Raw genomic sequence first — 19,063 nt, 5'->3', positions numbered from 1 at the left:
GCCTACCCCACCCGGCAAGAAACAGCACACATAGTAGCCAAGAAAATTTTGGAAGAAATCTTTCCTAGATTCGGACTTCCCAAGGTAATTGGGTCAGATAACGGGCCGGCCTTCGTTTCTCAGGTAAGTCAGGGGCTCGCCAGGATATTGGAGATTAATTGGAAATTACATTGTGCCTATAGACCCCAGAGCTCAGGACAGGTAGAAAGAATGAATAGAACAATAAAAGAGACCCTTACTAAATTGACCTTAGAGACTGGTTTAAAAGATTGGAGATGCCTCCTCTCCTTAGCTCTGTTAAGGGCCCAAAATATACCTAACCGTTTTGGGCTCACTCCATATGAAATCCTCTACGGAGGACCTCCCCCTTTGTCAACCTTGCTTGACTCCTTCTCCCCCTCCGATCCTAAAACTGACCTACAGGCTCGGCTAAAAGGACTCCAAGCAGTACAGGCCCAAATCTGGGCCCCCTTGGCAGAACTATACCAACCAGGACATCCACAGACCAGTCACCCCTTCCAGGTGGGAGACTCTGTCTACGTTAGACGGCACCGCATTCAAGGACTAGAGCCTCGGTGGAAAGGACCCTACATTGTTCTCCTGACCACGCCCACAGCCATAAAGGTTGACGGAATCTCCACTTGGATCCACGCATCCCACGCCAAGGCTGCTCCAGAGACGCCCGGACCAACACCACCTGAGACATGGAGACTCTGACGCTCCGAGGACCCGCTCAAGATAAGACTCTCTCGTATCTAGCCCCTTGCTTATTACTAGCCCTCCTTCCCTGCGTCGCTGGCAGTAATAACCCCCACCGGCCATATAACCTGACCTGGCAGGTAACTGATTTTAGTACTCATGAGGTCTTAGGTAAAACCTCAAAAATTGCTCCTATGGGGACTTGGTTCCCTGACCTCTATTTCAACCTAGACAAAGTAGCAAGGATAGATGACATGGAAGGGGGAGAATGGAGAAAACAGGCTAGAAGGGTAAGCCGGAACGGGTTCTATGCCTGTCCCGGATTCAGGACAGGAGAAATGAGAAAAACTTGTGGAGAAATAGATGCCCTGTTTTGCGCTAGTTGGTCCTGTATAACTACTAATGATGGAGAATGGAAATGGACCACGAAACCCTGGTACATAACCATGTCCTTTGTCCAGCGCTGCACCAGAACCCGATATTCAAAAACTTGCAATCTGGTCCGCATCAAGTTTGAAGATGCAGCAAAATCTGATAACCGTTGGATATCCGGGTTAATATGGGGCCTATATTTATACCAAAAGCCACTGTATGGAATCCCTATCCAAATCAAATTAATAGTCAACCCTATCACAGCCCCTGTCGCAGTAGGACCAAACCAAGTTTTATCAGAAACAAGGAAGCCCCTGGTTCCTGCACCAAGAGAGCCCCAACCAAGAGCTCATAAAAGCACTTCCCCGCCCTTAATCTCCACCTCCTCTAAATACACACCCTCAGCCCAAAACGTCACCCGCGGGCCCCTTGACCTGGGAATAGGTGACAGGCTCCTAAATCTCATAAAGGGCTCCTATTTCGCTTTAAACCAGACAAAGCCAGAATTTACCTCCTCTTGCTGGCTATGTCTGGCAACAGGCCCCCCTTACTATGAAGGCATTGCCTCCACTAATAATTTCACTAACTCCGCCAATCCTACTGGATGCGCGTGGGAACAACAAAGAAAACTAACCCTGGCTGAAGTTTCTGGGTCGGGAACCTGCATAGGCCAAGTGCCCCCTAGTCATCAGCATCTTTGTAATGTAACCTTGACAGTACCCAGCTCCAATCACTATTTGGTCCCCTCCGAGACGGACTGGTGGGCTTGCAACACTGGGCTCACCCCCTGTGTATCCACAGCCGTTTTTAGCAGTGGCACCCACTATTGCGTGTTGGTACAAGTTGTTCCCCGAGTATACTATCACTCTGGAGACTCCTTTGATCTCCGGTATGAGCAAAAAACTCATACTAGACCAAAGAGAGAACCTATCTCCCTCACCCTCACCATCATGTTAGGAATTGGGGTAGCAGCTGGAGTTGGGACCGGGACAGCAGCCCTAGAGCATGGTAACCATCATCTGCAACAACTTAGAATAGCCATAGATGAAGACCTTAGAGCCATAGAACAATCTATCACAAAACTTGAAGAGTCCTTGACTTCCCTGTCTGAAGTTGTATTACAAAACCGACGAGGACTAGAAATTGTCTTTCTGAAAGAGGGCGGGCTCTGTGCAGCCCTGAAAGAGCAATGTTGTTTTTATGCAGATCATTCAGGAGTAGTTAAAGATTCTATGGCAAAACTAAGAGAAAGATTAGACAAGAGAAAAAAAGAGAGAGAATCTCAACAAAGTTGGTTTGAAAATTGGTACAACCAATCCCCTTGGCTTAGCACCCTAATCTCCACCATCTTAGGACCCCTCATCCTGCTCACGCTCATCCTGACTTTCAGGCCATGCATACTCAACCGCTTACTCACCCTTATTAAAAATAGATTAAACATAGTACATGCTATGGTTCTGACCCAACAATACCAGACCCTCAGGACTGAAGAAGAGGCTCAAGATTGAGCCTCTGACACAAAAAGAGGAGGGAATGAAACTAGGCCTCATAAAACTTAGAAACTAGGCCTCATAAATAAAATAAAAAAAAAAAATTAACACCAGGTGGCTCTGGATAGGGTCCCACCCTGCCTCGATAGGGACCCACCCTGATAGGGTCCCACCCTGCCAATTCCGGGAAACAACCTCATGGGGTCCCACCCTGCCAATTCCGGGGGTCCCACCCTGCCTCGAAGTTCCCGGAATCAACAACTCCAGGAAAAAACCTCATAAGGTCCTGCTCTAACCAATTAGAACAAGACACCTTGCTCAGGCCATAGCTAGACCCAATTACCACGCGCCTTAAGCTTTGTTTGAATTTCGGGCCATAAGCTGTGTTTGAACTTGTGTTTGCCTATATAAACAGCCTGTAACAAGTAGTCGGGGTCCCAGGGCCAACTTAGAGCTTAGGACCCTAGCGCGCTAGTAATAAATAACTCTCTGCTGTGAATCTCGTGTCAGTGATCCTTCGTGGCGACCCCTGCCCAGGAGGGAATCGACAGTTCGGTTCCAACACTAATAACTGAAACTGAAATTCATGACATTATTTACTCAATGGAACACTGGAATAAAGTAGAGAGAAATTTGTTCCCAGAGTTCTGGAACAAAAACACTTAAACATTAGGGAACATGATAAAGGTCCAAGGTCCACTTTTTTTCTTTTTCTATTTTATTTTATTTTATTTTATTTTATTTTATTTTATTTTATTTTATTTTATTATTCTATTCTATTCTATTCTATTCTATTCTATTCTATTCTATTCTGAGATGGAATTTTGCTCTATCTCCAGGCTAGAGTGCAGTGGTGTGATCTTGGCTCATTGCAAGCTCTGCTTCCCCGGTTCAAGTGATTCTTCTACCTCGGCCTCCCAAGTAGCTGAGACTACAGGTGTGTGCCACCACGCCCAGTTAATTTTTGTATTTTTAGTAGAAACAGGGTTTCACTATGTTGGCCAGGATGGTCTCAATCTCCTGACCTCATGATCCACCCACCTTGGCCTTCCAAAGGGCCGGGATTACAGGCGTAAGCCACCGCACCCCGCCAGGTTCATTTTCTAGAACTGTAATAAAAATGAGCAGGACAGGGCTAGAATTCATGGGCTAGACATCCCAAATTAGAATAAAAGAAGCAGTAATTCTCATTTGTTTTTGATAGTCTTTCATAGTCTGAGCTATCTCTAATTCCTTTACTGTAATAGCAGGGTTTTCCATCATGTCAATGATAGACTCTATAACAACAATTTGTGATAAAGTCGTTTCACATACCAAAGTAAGTAAGAGTTAGAAGAAGAGAATCAATGAGTTGATTGTGCCAAACAATAGTGCATAATACAGTTTTGTGAAATTTTGTAGCAATAACTGGAAGCTTGACAATAGAAGCAGATAAAACAGAGACTATGAATTTCTTAAGTCTGACCATCATTAAGGGAGCATGACAGAAGTTAACATGGAAATATAGTACTTATTTATTGATTATAACATCTTTGAGAAGGCTACCCACGGGGTCTTTTCTTGATATGTGATGAGAAAAAATTGATAAAATAATAGAGTTTATGCACTGGTGGACTGGAAATGTTTAGTTTTAAGAGACGCCATAAGTTATAAGACTGAAGGGAGTGATTCAGAAGTTTTAAAAGGCAGAAATAGGAAATAGCTCAAAGTGAGGATTTTCAGAATCCAAAATCTTGATAGAGAACCTCTCAGAGATGTCTAATTCTAGTATCACTCACTCAATCACTTAACAAACATATTTATTAGGCATTTCTCTATATGGATAGAGGAGTGTACACAACAGAAAGGTGCCTATACTCATGGAAGTTAAATTCTGATGTAAAAAAGATAAACAATTAAAAAGTAACAATGAAGCATAGACATCAGATGATGACACATATATAGAGAAAAATACTGTTTTACCAAGAGTTAAGAAGTCGGAGAAGAGTGGAATGTATTATTTGTTGAGTAAACATAGAAGGCCTTGCTAGCATAGTGATAATTCGAAAACACTTGAAAAGAAAGAAGAATGAATCACACTGAGACAGGTATGTTTCAGAGATAGGGAAGAGTAAATTCAAAGATCTTAAGGCAGAACCTTACTTGGTGTGTTCTAGGGATTGTGGTAAAGTAAACCAGAAGAATAGAGTCAGGAGAGAAGTTCAGATAGAAGTGCATTTGACTCTAAGAGGACTTGTTGGACACCTAACACTAGTGCTTCTTTGCCCAGTGGAATTTCTTCATATTGAAGATTTTTGAGCACATGACTGAAATAATCTGACTTTGATTTTAGATTCACATTTGTCTTTATAGAAAGGAGTAAGGGTATGAGAAGGGAAACAAGCAAGAAGGTTTTATTTTAATAATCTGGGTTAAAGATGATAGAGTTTTGGACCACAGTGGGTATGATGAGAAGTCAAATATAATTTGAAGCTAGAGGTAAGATTTGCTGGTGAATTTTAGATGGGGATTGAGAAAAAGAGTAGTTAAGGATAAATTCAAGTTTGGGGAGTGAGCATTTGAAGGAATGCAATATCCATGCAGAGTCTTTCAAAATTAAAACTAATCCCAGACTTAATTTTGAAGGTTCCTTGTGGATTAGTAACTTTCACATTTAATTACCATCATTTCAGTGAAATTTCAGAAGGGAGTAGAAGTAAATAAGCTTGTTCAGTCTTCTCTGTTTAATGAAAGCTTCATTAATTCATTTTCTACATGCTATCTACTTGGGGTGTATCTGGCATTTATTCAGTTTATTCGATTAGATTAAACAACAAAATTAATGATACAAAATTTCCCAGGAAACAAGATGATATTGGATTTTATTCAAGTTATTTTAATTATTTATATCTAAAGATATAATAATGTTTGAAGTCATTTTTCAAGTCATCCTTTTAAAATGTATCTCTTAGTTTTATTTTTATTTTAATTTGTACTAGTGAGGTAAAATAGAGCAGAAGGGAAAGAAAAAAACAATTCAATTAACAAACAAGAAAACAAGTTTAAAGAAGGATGAAGGAGGCACATTTGTGCATATAATTGTATATTTGGTGAACTTTTGTTCTCATTTAGAATTTGAACTATTATTGGTAGGGTTATTTTTGGATAAAATAAAATATATAAGAAAACTGCAGTTCAAACTGTGTTCTAAAATGATGGATGACTATGTTTGCTCCAGTACTTCAGGGATGGATTAAGCTATTGAAAAAACACTCAACATTGGGTAAGGAACAGTAATATATGTGAAATTCTACAGTTAATGCATCATTAAATAATTCGTTGTGACTGATTTATAGGTGCAATATACTACATGGTGTCAAGCAGTGCAATATAATAAATGGCACAAAAATATATTCCAAAAACTTTTGTTATAGTCAGTCTTTTAAGTTTAACCTTAGCACTTATCTGAGTAGTTGAGGCATTTTGTTTTCCCCTTGATAATATCCACAGTCTAATAGCTTTTGACTGTTGGCCTATATTTGCTGAATCCTGTGGTCTCAAACAAATTATCTGCTTTATAATAAAGGACTAAGAAAAGTGTGCAGCCCAGTTGAAGACAATTGCAACAGGTAGACTTTTTCTAGTTAGGATACTAGAAAATGAATATAAACTTTAGTTGCAGGAACTCTAAAATTCTAAGGAAATTGATTTGTAAATGTGTTGTTGATTACCTGGCAGTTAGCTTTTGTTGCCATAACAAACTGCCCAAATCATTTTAGTTTGTCAAAATAGCTATTTATTTAACTCAAGTTTCCTTGAGTGAGCAATTTCAACTGTACTCAGCTGAGTAATCATCCTATTCATCAAAGCATCTCTGTCTCTGAAGGATGGATGACTGTCGGTTCAGGGAATGAGGCTGAACGGGGCGTTCGGTGAGCATTGTTGGGCCGCATATCTCTCAATATCCAGAAAACTAGCGCAAGGATTGTTCACATGAAGATGGTTACAGGGTTTTCAAGGGCATCAAGAAAAGATGAGCCTCATACACAAGGTTGTATTCAAGTTTCTGTTTGTATTATGCTTGCTAGTACGCCTTTAGCCAAAGAAGTCACTGGAAGGCACTTCAAGTTGCATGGCCAGGGGATCTGGTTACAGGAAGCATGTATTAGCTTGCTAGGGCCACTATAACAAAGTACCACAGACTAAATGGCTTAAATCAGCGGTCCTCAACTTTTTTGGCACCAGGGTCTGGTTTCATGGAAGATGATTTTTCCATGAACTGGTGGGGGTGGTGTGTGGTGGTGGGGGCCGGGGAGGGGGGGCAGGGCAGATGGTTTTGGTTTTGGGATGAAACTGCTCTAGCTCAGATTATCAGGCATTAGATTCTCACAAGGAGCACACAACCTAGATACTTTGCATGTGCAGTTCACAATAAGGTTCATGTTCCTGTGACAATGTAATGTTGCTGCTGATTTGACAGGAGGTGGAGCTCAGGTGGTAATATTTGATGCCCCTCTGTTCGCCTCCGGCTGTGCAACCCAGTTCGTAACAGGCCACAGACCAGTATTGGTCTGTGGCCCGGGGGTTGGGGAACCCTGGATTAAACAGCATAAATGTATTTCCTCACAGTTCTGGATTTCAGAAATCCAAAATCAAGGTGTCAGCGTGTTACTGTACCGAGTAGCTTAGTTTCAAAATGCATTTTGAAGTTGTTTTTCTTTTCTCTTATTTTAGCCTTGAAGTATAATTTGAAACTCTTAGTTTCCCTCTCTTCCCATCAAGTACTCTCTTGCACTGTGCTCGCTCATCTAATTATGTGGTTGCTTAGAAATTTCAGGGGTTAATCTTGAAATAAATCAGGCACGAAGACCCACATGTGGAATTCTCCCCAATCTAGATGTTATTTCAAGGTGGCTAGTCTACAACCTGGCCATTGTGGAGATAGTGCCAGCCTGCAATTCAAGATAGTCATGGAAGCAAGACACGCAGACCTGCGCCCTGCCCCACTCCTGCATGTTTCCCATACCAAGTTTTCCTTCTCAAACCCCCTCACTCAGCCTAAAATTTGAGATGGTTTCTTGGAGGCCTTAGCCCAGCCATCTCAACTGCCAACATTTGATAAATAAAGCTGCTTTCCCTTCACCACAACTTATCTCTTGTATATTCAGCCAGACTTGAGTTCAGTTACAAGCAGGGTTGGTTTCTTCTGAAAGCCTTTCACCTTGGCCTATAGATGGCTGTTTTCTTCCAGTGTCTTGGCATTGTATTTGCTTTGTTTGTGCCTGTATTCTTAAATGGACACAATTTATCTTTGCTTAGAATCCAAACGAATGACTGAATTTTACCTTATCCACTTTTATAAAGGCCCTTTCTCCAAATATAGTCACATTCTGAGGTCCTAAGGACTAGAACTTTAACTTATTAAATTTGGGGATAGACAATTAAACCCATAACAGAAGGGAAGAACCTGTGGAGGATTTTCATTTTATTTTTTGCCTAGTTTACATTCCTTACTTAGTAATTGGTCCAGGAAAACACAATTGTATAGGAAGCTACTGCCAAGCTTCTGACCTACAAAGCTCTCTTTAATCTATCTTTAATATCAGAATATTTTTAATGTTAGAGATTCAATTTTAGGTTAAGGCAGGATTTCCAACCTCAGCACAGCAGGTATTTTCACCAAATGATTTTCTGTTGTATGGGCTTTCCCGTACAATGTAGAATGTTTGCCAGATCCCTGGTCCCAACTTGCTAGATACCAATAGTGCTCCTCACCTGTCACGATAAAATTGTCTCCAGACATTGACATATGTTCACAGGGAGGCAAAAATTAGAATTACTAGGTTAAGAGATAAATTCTAAGTAGGAGAAAAGTCATTTCTTAAACTGACATTTAAGTCAATGGGAAGGTGTAAGACATGAACTTTTAGCATCTGCTACTATGTCTTTCTAAAAATAAATTTATGAGATTTTTATATTTTCCACCTTGGAGTACAGAATCCTATAGGTATGAGGCGAAGAACATACACACTATGAACCAGACAGAACACACTCTCCAACATTTAGGTTAGAGTACAACAAGGAAATTACCTTAGGCAACTGCCTCCTAAAGAAAAAATGGCTTGAATCTCTTCAGAATTTTCCTTTTTGCCTCCTATTGATAAACAATACTATTGATAAAATGTTAGACTCTGAGTACTTTTTGAAAAATAAGCAAATAAAAACATTTTTAAAGATCACAAGTATTTGACAAGTAAAAATTAGCTGGTCTTCTCTTAAATAAAAATACTTTTATTTAACGCAAAAAATAAAACCCACAAATATGTGACTCATAATCATACATATACGTCTGTTATGCATAGTGGATGAGCAAAAATATATCATGCAAATAGAAGCAAATATAAAGCAGGCAACACTAATCTCAGGCATTGTCAATTTTAAAATAAAAATGAGGTGTTTATATGACAAAGCAATGTAACATAAAAATTAATATTAAAAATCAAAACAGACTTCCATAAACCTTTTTATAGAAAATTACATGTCATTATATGCAAATTAATAAATGTAGAATATAAGAAAATTGTGCTCTGGGCACACCAGAAGTCAATATAGACAAGGTTGTCAAAAATTTATCAAGTACAGAATGTTTGCTTGTATAAATAATGTGATTGAATTATGTTGTATGTATATAAACCAAGATTTGTTTATAGGTACCTGAAAGATAAAATGTTGCATCCTAAAATTAATGGACTTTTAAAAATTCTCATACTATATTATAAATGTATCCTATACTAGACAAAAATGAGCAAGTATTTTGTCTCTGATCAGGGTTTAAAAGATTTATAAACTCATTACTAAAAATGTATTTTAAAAATATTTAGTGTAATATCAGTCTCCTGAAGACTAAAAATTAATCTGGGGAAAATATCATCTAATTACAGAATTAATGGCCCTGAAATGAGAAACATATTTTACTTCTGTTATTGCCAGCTCTCAGGCTATAAAATGTATCCATCTTCACTTCCATTGTCAATACATATAAGATAATCTTTGTCCTGAATTCATTTTATTCAATTGGCACCATATACGTGACACTTTTCTTCATTTTTTAATCCTTTTTGTGTATATTTGGCTGTAACTTCAGTAAAAAATTTTATCAATTTTATTATATTTGCAATAGCAAATAAAAAGTATTTCAAAATATTAAAAATGATATTATCTTCCATCTGTATAGTCGTCAAATGCCTTCACTTGAGCACAAAAAGATTCTCCAACCCTATTTTCTAGCCTAAATAGCAAGACATAAATTATCTACTGTTTTGGGGGAAAAGACAATTATGAAATAAGAAAAGGGAAAGAATTTCTTGACAATAACAATTTAAAAGATGGGCACTTAGGTATTGGATTTAAAGATTTGTATGCATAATAGATGAACACTTTTTCTACTCTACTCTAGGAGAGTAATAAATGAAGGACCACATATCAGGAGCAGAATAGGTTCGAGAACACAAAACTCTTCAAAATCAATGCAGTCTTTTGCCAGCACCAGAAAACTCCCTGAAACCAGAGACATTACTCATTGTCGTTGTAGATTAAGGTCCAACAATCAACAGCAGCCAGTGTGTTACCTGGTCATTAGCTTTTTTTTGGTGTCACAGTTTGGATAGATAATCCAGGACAATTGCAAGCATCTGAGAATTAAAGGTTAGGATCTATAAACTTAGAGAGATTTTGAGTATTTGGAAAGGCTCCTGCATCTGACCAAGATTGACTAGATGGAATATTGCTAGAAAAAACAGTGAAACACATTTCCCCTATTATGTATGTTAGTCTCTGTATGTACATCTAATACAAATAAATTTATAATGGACTACTGTGTTTCTTATCTAAAGATATATCATTGAGCTCATTAAAGTCATCTGTCTACAGACTAAGGATTTCATAGTAAGATTTCTAATATTTGGACACTAATGGTAAGTTAATAAAAGTTGGTATTTAATTGAAGTCTGAGAATAAGTCTTCACTCTTGGCCAAAGAATTGGTCAGCACTATAAACTAAATTTGTATCTTCCACAAAAAAGTTATTATTTTGAAGTCTTAATCCCCGATGTGATGGTATTTGTTAGTGAGGCCTTTAGGAGGTAATTAAGTTTATATGAGATCATGAGGGTTGAATCCCCCGATGGGATTAATGCCCTTATAAGCAATCTCATTACTGGGTATATACGCAAAGGATTATAAATCATTCTACTATAAAGACATATGCACACGTATGTTTATTGCAGCACTGTTCACAATAGCAAAGACTTGGAACCAACCCAAATATCCATCAATGATAGACCAGATAAAGAAACTGTGGCCATACACACCATGGAATATTATGCAGCCATAATAAAGGATGAGTTCATGGCCTTTGCAGAGACATAGATAAAGCTGGAAATAGTAATTCTTAGCAAACCAACACAGGAACAGAAAACCAAACCCCACATGCTTTTACTCATAAGTAGGAGTTGAACAATGAGAACACATGGACACAGGGAGGGGAACAACACACACCGGGGCCTGTCGTGGGGTAAGGGGCTAGGAGAAATACCTAATGTAGATGACAGGTTGATGGGTGCAGCAAAGCACCATGGTAAATGTATACCTATGTAACAAACCTGAATGTTCTACACATGTATCCCAGAACTTAAAGTATAATTAGAAAAACAAAAACAAGACAAGAGAGGAGGTCTGTTTCTCTATTTCTCCACAAGGATGGACATGTGAGGACATACCTAGGAAGGTGACCCTCACCAAGAACCTGCCTATGCTGACGCTCTGATCTCGACTTTCAGGGTCCAGACTGTGAGAAATAGATTTCTCTTGTTTAAGTCACCCTGTTCATGACATTCTGTTATAGCAGCCCACCTCACCATAGGTATGTAAATTACCAGCTGCTGCACCACCAAAGGGATTTACTGTGAAGCTGAAAGTAATTGAAATATAAAGTGCCTAGAATATGGCCTAACACATACTAGTAGGAGTTACTGCTATTACCAATTCTAATTAGCTGTAAAGTAATATATTTCAAATGCAATGGTGTTAAATATCAACTAATAATGGTATGATTTATAGGAAGGTTATACTGAAGTAAAGAATAAGAAAATAATGGTAGTATACATATGAAAACCCTAAATCATAGCAAAAATAAGAAGAAAAAAGTGAAATAGTTTCCATTCCAGGTAACAGTCTGAGCTATCTGAAACTGAGATTTCTCACAGAATTCCAGCTGGATATTTAGGGGTACACAGAACCATCCTTGGCTCCTATGGACGTTAACAGTTATCTGTCATTGAAAGACAAGTGAGAGTACTGCTCTCACCTCTAGTGAAAAGAGTAATTGGAGAAAAGTCCTCCTTATACAATGCAACACCTTTCAGAAATTTAACTTTAGTCAGTTCAAGGTAAATGTGTGGCATGATCATTTAAGTCTTCATATTCCTTTTTATAAAATTTACTTTCAAACTTTAGCCCCTTTTTTTCTACATGTTGGCAAAATGTAAGGATTTCAGGCTCACGAAACCTTTGTTTTTAACTTGCTGATAGTGTTTTACTCCACAAAATATACTAAAAACTAATGCCCTGATATAAACAGCATTTAAAATTCACAAGAAAAAGATGAACACCTCAGAGTTTTGGCAAGGAATATGAATGTCTAAAACACAAAATAATTACAAATATAGTTTCATGATATAAAATTATTTTTTGTAATTGAAAAAATACACATTTTTTTAAAAAGGGTATCATAGGTTTTTGTCTATCAAGTTGGCAAAGTCAAAGATTAAATGATGCTATTTAATCAGGTTACAAGCATATAAAAACAAGTTCACACAAGGAAAATGAGATATTATTTTGATAGAATAATTTGCAATTTTTAGCAAAAAAGTGTTTGATACTATTTAAATTTTTAGAATATATTTAATAAATATGATTATGAATTTAAAAATATGTAGGTAATGTTACTTGTAATGTTATATTTATAGAGAGAAAAGTAATAGGAGATTAAATAAATTACTCCAAAAAAGGGCAGATGAAATAATTAATGTTATATCCGTAAAGTAGAGTGGTATGAAGCCTTAAAAAGAATACATGTCTTAGTCCATTTGGGCTGCTAGACAAAATATCATAAACTGGGTGGCTTATTAACAACCAACATTTATTTCTCTCTGTTCTGGAGGCCAGAAATCTAAAATCAAGCTGCTGGCAGATTCAGTGTCTGCAAAAGCTCCACTTATTTTTCCAAGCTCCTGTATAACATGGTGGAAGGGGCAAGGGGTCTCTCTCAGGCCTTTTTTATAAGACCACTAATCCTACTCTTGAGGACTCTACCCTAATGACCTAATCTTCTTCCACAGTCTCCACCTTCTAATATGATCATCTTGGGAGTTAAGATTTCAACATATAAATTGAGGGCAGACTAAAATAGTGAATCTGTAGCAATAAAGTATAATTATTTATATTGATATAGGCATATCTAAAATATGTTTTTAAGTGATAAAGAAATTTTTTGCACCAAAGTCCCAATTACATTCATATAGTGGTTATCTTAAGATAATATAATTGGTGGTAGGAGTTTGGGTTATGAATGGCTTTTTATTTTTTTGTTGTTTTTTTTTGAGATGGAGTCTTGCTCTGTCACCCAGGCTGCAGTACAATGGCATGATTCCCACTCACTTCAACCTCTGCGTCCGGGGTTCACGCCATTCTCCTGCCTCAGCCTCCTGAGTATCTGGGACTACAGGTGTACGCCACCATGCCTGGCTAATTTTTGTATTTTTAGTAGAGACAGGGTTTCACCATGTTGGTCAGGCTGGTCTCGAACTCCTGACCTTGTGATCTGCCCACCTTGGACTCCCAAAGTGCTGGGATTACAGGTGTGATATATATTTTTCTTCATTTTTAAAATAATTATTGATAGAGTTTGGCTGTGTCCTCACTGAAATCTCATCTCGAATTGTAATCCCCATAATCCTCATATGTCATGGAAGGGACTTGGTTTGGGGTAATTGAACCATGGGGGTGGTTTTCCCCATGCTGATCTTGTGCTAGTGAGTGAGTTCTCATGAGACCTGATGATTTTGTAAGCATCTGGCATTTCCCCTGCTTGCACTCATTCTCTTTCCTGCCGCCCTGTGAAGAAGTGACTTCTGCCATGATTGTAAGTTTCCTGAGGCCTCCCCAGCTATGTGGAACTGTGAGTCAATTAAACCTCTTTTCTTTATAAATTACGCAGTCTCAGGTATTTCCTCATAGCAGCATGAGAACAAAATAATACAGTTAGCAAAACATGTATTATAACACTTTGTAAATTAATGATCCTATTAGTTTTAACAAATAAAGCATGAGGTATTCAATACTCTATAAATCTGAAAGCAATATCTAGACGAAATGCTGTATCATGCATCACGGCACTTGACCAAGTGTTCTAATCTTAGAAATGTATCATTGGCAATATAATAAAGATACTGTAGAAATTATATTTGACACCAAAAAAATACACTTTTAGTTTTAAATAATAGCATGAAATATTAGACAAAACATAAGTAATTCTAAAGATCTGATTTTGATATATTAATTTTCTCACTTCCAAACACTGTATTTAAGTTTTAAATACCTGATTGATTAAATGAGATGCTTAATCAAGAACTTGAAGATTGCTTCCAACTCATTATATAATTTTTTAAGCCTTCAATTTTCTTATCTTGCAACTTTTCTACTACATTTTACACTTTTTTCAACAGGTAAAAATGTGTAAGAAATTACAACCTCACAATTATATTTGAATCTAAATAATGTTGCAAAGCTTTGATTCTCAATATCCCTGTAAGGAAATGCTGCTGAAAAACCTTACCGAGGGCATAACTAAAGGATAGTTTCAGATATTTTAATAACAACTGAGCATGGAATGCTATCTTTTTCATGGAAGATAATTGTGTTAGAAAAATCAGGGCAAAATGTTGATAATAATTGAAGACATTAAGAAAGTCCTTACATGTGTAATGTTAGACAATGTGAGCCAGTTCAAGAGAATGTTAGCTTTATGGATTTCTCTGCATCTTTCACAAAAATAACCATTTTAAAAAGATCTTATTGAATCTAATTTTTTATTCCTAGTTTTGCTTAAAGCTGTATTTATAGATAATCATCTCAAATATTTAAGCATCTATACATAAAATAGTTTATTAAATTAAGTATCGGAGGGTTCTAAGAGACACAATTTAGGAATTTTATGTAAACTAAATTAAGACAGAGAGAGGAAAGTTTTAAATGATATCTTAAGTTGGTCTCATATAGAACTTCAGTTCCCCACTACTTTTTAAAGGAGTGAAAAACTCAAATAATAAATATAGCATTGCATTTCTTAAGTAACTACACACACACGTAAATATATCACTATCAAAAAACAATATTTCTGTCACTTGAGGGAGTTTCGAGTTTTCTATGTCTCTTCCTAGTCTCTTTCCCCAAACCTCTACCAACCATAGTTAATTTTGTCTATCTGAAGATTTTATATAAGTGAAATTGTACAGTAAGTGTAAAGTTTTTGAGATCTATTCATGATGTACTCTATCTGTAATTTGTTGCTTTTACTTGGACATATATATATATATGTATATATGGGTCTCTCTCTCTCTATATATATATGTGTGTGTGTGTGTTTAAGTAAAAACTTTAGAAATTTTAGAAATAAAGCTTTTAGAAATCGAGCTACTATGAACACTCTTGAACCAGGTAGTCTTTCTTTGTTCATATGCTTTCTTTTCTCTTGGGAAAGTATTAAGGAGTGGAATCGCTGAGTCATAGCAAAAAATGTATGTTTAACATTTTAAGTAAATTCTAAATCATTTTTTAAAGTGATTGTGTCATTTCACACTCCCCTAATCAGTATATGAGAGTTTTCACTTAATTTCCAGCATTTAATATTGTCAGTCTTTCATTTTAATTGTCTTCTTTTGATGCTTCTTTTTGTCTCTATTCTCTAATTAATGAAAAACATTGGGATCACATCAAGAGATATAAAAAATAATCATGCCTTTCCAAGGATTAACTTTTGTGAAATTTCAGTGTATCTTGTTTTCTGGCTGTAAATCAATATGTCTGCTGCACGAGAGTCAGAACATCACTACAAAATGAAAAACATGCACCAGGAGAGAAGAGAGAAGACACTGCTAAGGGACACTCAAGTTACCTAAGATGGAATAAGTACAAAATTATGCAGTCAGGAGAACTAGTATGAAAAAGGAATCAGGTCTGTGTCAGAGTAAAAATTGCATCTAGCAAATTTAAACAAGCAAAAAACAGTAATTCAAGGCCAATGAAATAGAAGAGATGGGTCAGATCTATGCCTGAGCACAGCTCCAGTGAAAAAAAGGTCTGAAGAGTTTTTAAAAGCCTAAGTGGGGGATCATAGGCCACCTGTGTTTGCTATTTTGCTTCATGAAAAGGTAAAGTAGGCTTTCTCTTATCTTAATGACAGGAGGTAGTTTTATACCTTTTCCAGGCGAAGTTAGTCTCCTCACTTTCCACGGAAACAGAGGTAGGGGCATTATCTTCCTCGATGTTCCTGTTTCAAAGAGATGGCTCCCAGGTTCTTGAGAAAAACATTCTTGGGTTGTAAAACCGGCAAGATGCTTTTTAAAAAACGTACATTTCAGAGGGACACAGAAAGAATGTACAATTATAAGTTTTCTAATATAAATGCTCTAAGACAAGGGAGGTCAGGAGTCTAGTCAGCAAGAATCCTATCTAAAATTTAGAGAAGTTGAAGGCAACTTTAAGGCTGTCTTGGTTAACTGCTATATAAAAACAAAAGTGAAAGAAATTCATAACGGTAATTGGACCAACAAGTCTCCTGGAAGCCTTTTGTCTTATTTTTCCCCCCAGCAATTGGTCAGAGCCTCCAGCAAAGTGTAGTCCAGTCTTAAATAAAAAGAAAGTATTTACTCAAAGTGACCACATATATGCTTTTTATTTTTATTTTTTTTTTTAATTTTAGGATGGTAAAAATAGGTAGGCAAATAAAAGGAATAAGTCAAGGTAAACTCATAAAGTGAAGCTTTCATTCTATTTGAAACTAGGAAATGAGTTTTCTTTTGTTCAGGGTGCTTTCTTCAAAGGCCAGGATTCTAAGACAGGGATTTTGTAGTCTAAATCATAGTCTTAACAGAGTTAGGTTTATGGAAAACATTTATATAATATCCTAGAAGATTTTTAATATTTCACGTTCTTGGACCTCCAGACTTGTTGAATCAATAGGTGGGTTAAGAAAATTATATTTTTACTAGTGCCAAATTTATAACAGGTGAGAACTCATGTTCTAAACTTTGTAGATTGGGGAACTATTGTAAGAACAGAAATTTAAGAGATTTGCATGGGGTTTTATGATTACTATATAGTTCTAAAAAATAGCAACCAAGAAAAATATAAATACTGACCCTTGAAAGTTGTTAATTAAAATTAAGAAGTAAAGCTAATGGGCTCTTTTAGTTAAAAGCAATTATTTCCCTCAAATACACTTATTTCAAGCAAAACAATTACAATAAGTATAGGCAGAAATGTCTTTGAAAAGTGCACTAACTTTAGTGGGATTGTTTTAACAGCTCACTGCTTATAATTTTCTTGGCTGTGGTACAATTGAAGTTTTCGATTATTTGTTTCTAATCATAGAATTCTTTGATTTTATGATGAAGAGTACTCTACATAAACATATTTAATATGGATGTCAAGATTCCATCATTATTGATTGGCAAGAGTTTTAAGTATGCATTTAAATGTTCTTTTACATTAGGCTCAGTAATTTTCATCATTTCATTGTTTCTTTTATTTCCCTAAATGATTCCCTGTGATTTTGTTATACAATGATCAGTTTATAAATCATTTCTAAGAATCAACAATAATTGATAAAAGTGAGGAATCCATAGCTTCTTTTTCATGTGATCATGTTTTTGGCAATGTTTTCCAAATTCTTTTTTGTTATTAGTTGCTCATGTGTTATCTACTTTTGGAATCTTGAGCACATTAGGCTTTTAGACTTAAAAAAAATCAAAGAATTTATTTTTGTCAACATAAAAGCTTTTGGTTCAATTTACTCATTTTGCACAATTCCATTGAAAAGCTGTTCTCCTATTCTGTCAATCTCCATCACTTTTGTTTAAAGCATCTGGTATAGCAGCTGTCTCAGTCCGTCTTTTGCTTTTTCCTTCCTTCCTTCCTTTTCCTTCGTATTCCTTCCATTTCTATCATAATCCTGGCTTGTCATGCCTCAATATCTTTATCTTGTATCCTAAAATGACTCTTTTAAAAACACTCCCAAGTACTATTCCTACTGGAATTAGACTAGTGTTTTTTTCTTCCAGAAATTATCAGGATTCCATTGCCAGTATGTGTATGTATATGTAATATAGTTATATGTAAGTATATGTAATAAAATATAAAATCAAGGGCAAGTTAATCAATTATTGGCACCCAAGATTTTAGAAAGGTGTCATGGAATTTTGACTGTGCTGCTAGGAATTTTGAAATACCAACTTCTTTATCATCCTCAACTCTCTATTTTGTAATATAATATTCAAAATATTATGAAGGATGTTTTGAGGTGGATATAATGCATATTCCTTCTGTACCAAGGACTTTGAGGACTATTAGGGCTATTAGAAATGTATGTAATTGAAATTTTGCTTTTCTACACATATAGCTTATGTTTATAAAGTTCAGTTAACTTAAACATAGTGTGTTCTACACATAAATGCTTTGGAATCTTCTGTAATTTTTTTTAATCAATTAGGTCATTCTTATTGGACCGTGCCATCTCTTGCCTCCACCCAATAAATATATATTCAGGTAGTTGCCAGTGGCAGAAATATAAAGGCTAAATTGGTGCCTTTATTACTGAAGAGATTTGATTTCTTTCTGTTGCTCCTCTTAATCTTGCTAGGTAAATAATTTGTACAAAAACTGGGTCTTGTTGCTTTTGTCAATGGTTAAATATTTGTATTTTAAATAATTTACCAGCTGTATAAAATAGAATAGGAAAAATACAGCCACAGTTTTTATACACAGTGATCAAATGATCACTGTTATGATATGACTGTTGCAGCACATGCTGTGAGCCCGTGTCTTGTGTACACGAGCAGAGGAATAATTTCTTCCTGACACAGTAGGACTGATATTTATCAGTTCTCCTAATTATCTGTAGAAAATATTTCAGGCAGAATATGCCAAGTTAAACATTTCACATGAACATGTGTAATTGAAGGTATGCAGGGCTTACAACATACAACAGATGTAGTTTGACATAAATTCTAGAATGCAGAAAGTCAGTTGAAAACACGTTAAAGCTTCAATAAATGCGGTATCCTTAACAAAATCACTGCCTTCAAGTGTGGCAAATAATAGCAGCTGGCTTTTCAAAAGGCAGGAATCAGGCAGCAGGGCTCTTGAGCACAAAAGCAGACAGCCCACAGGTAGCTTCATTTTCTTAG

This window comes from Macaca mulatta, chromosome 5 (genome assembly GCF_049350105.2).
Source record: "Macaca mulatta isolate MMU2019108-1 chromosome 5, T2T-MMU8v2.0, whole genome shotgun sequence".
Classification (NCBI taxonomy): domain Eukaryota; kingdom Metazoa; phylum Chordata; class Mammalia; order Primates; family Cercopithecidae; genus Macaca; species Macaca mulatta.
This window is presented reverse-complemented; position numbering follows the sequence as displayed.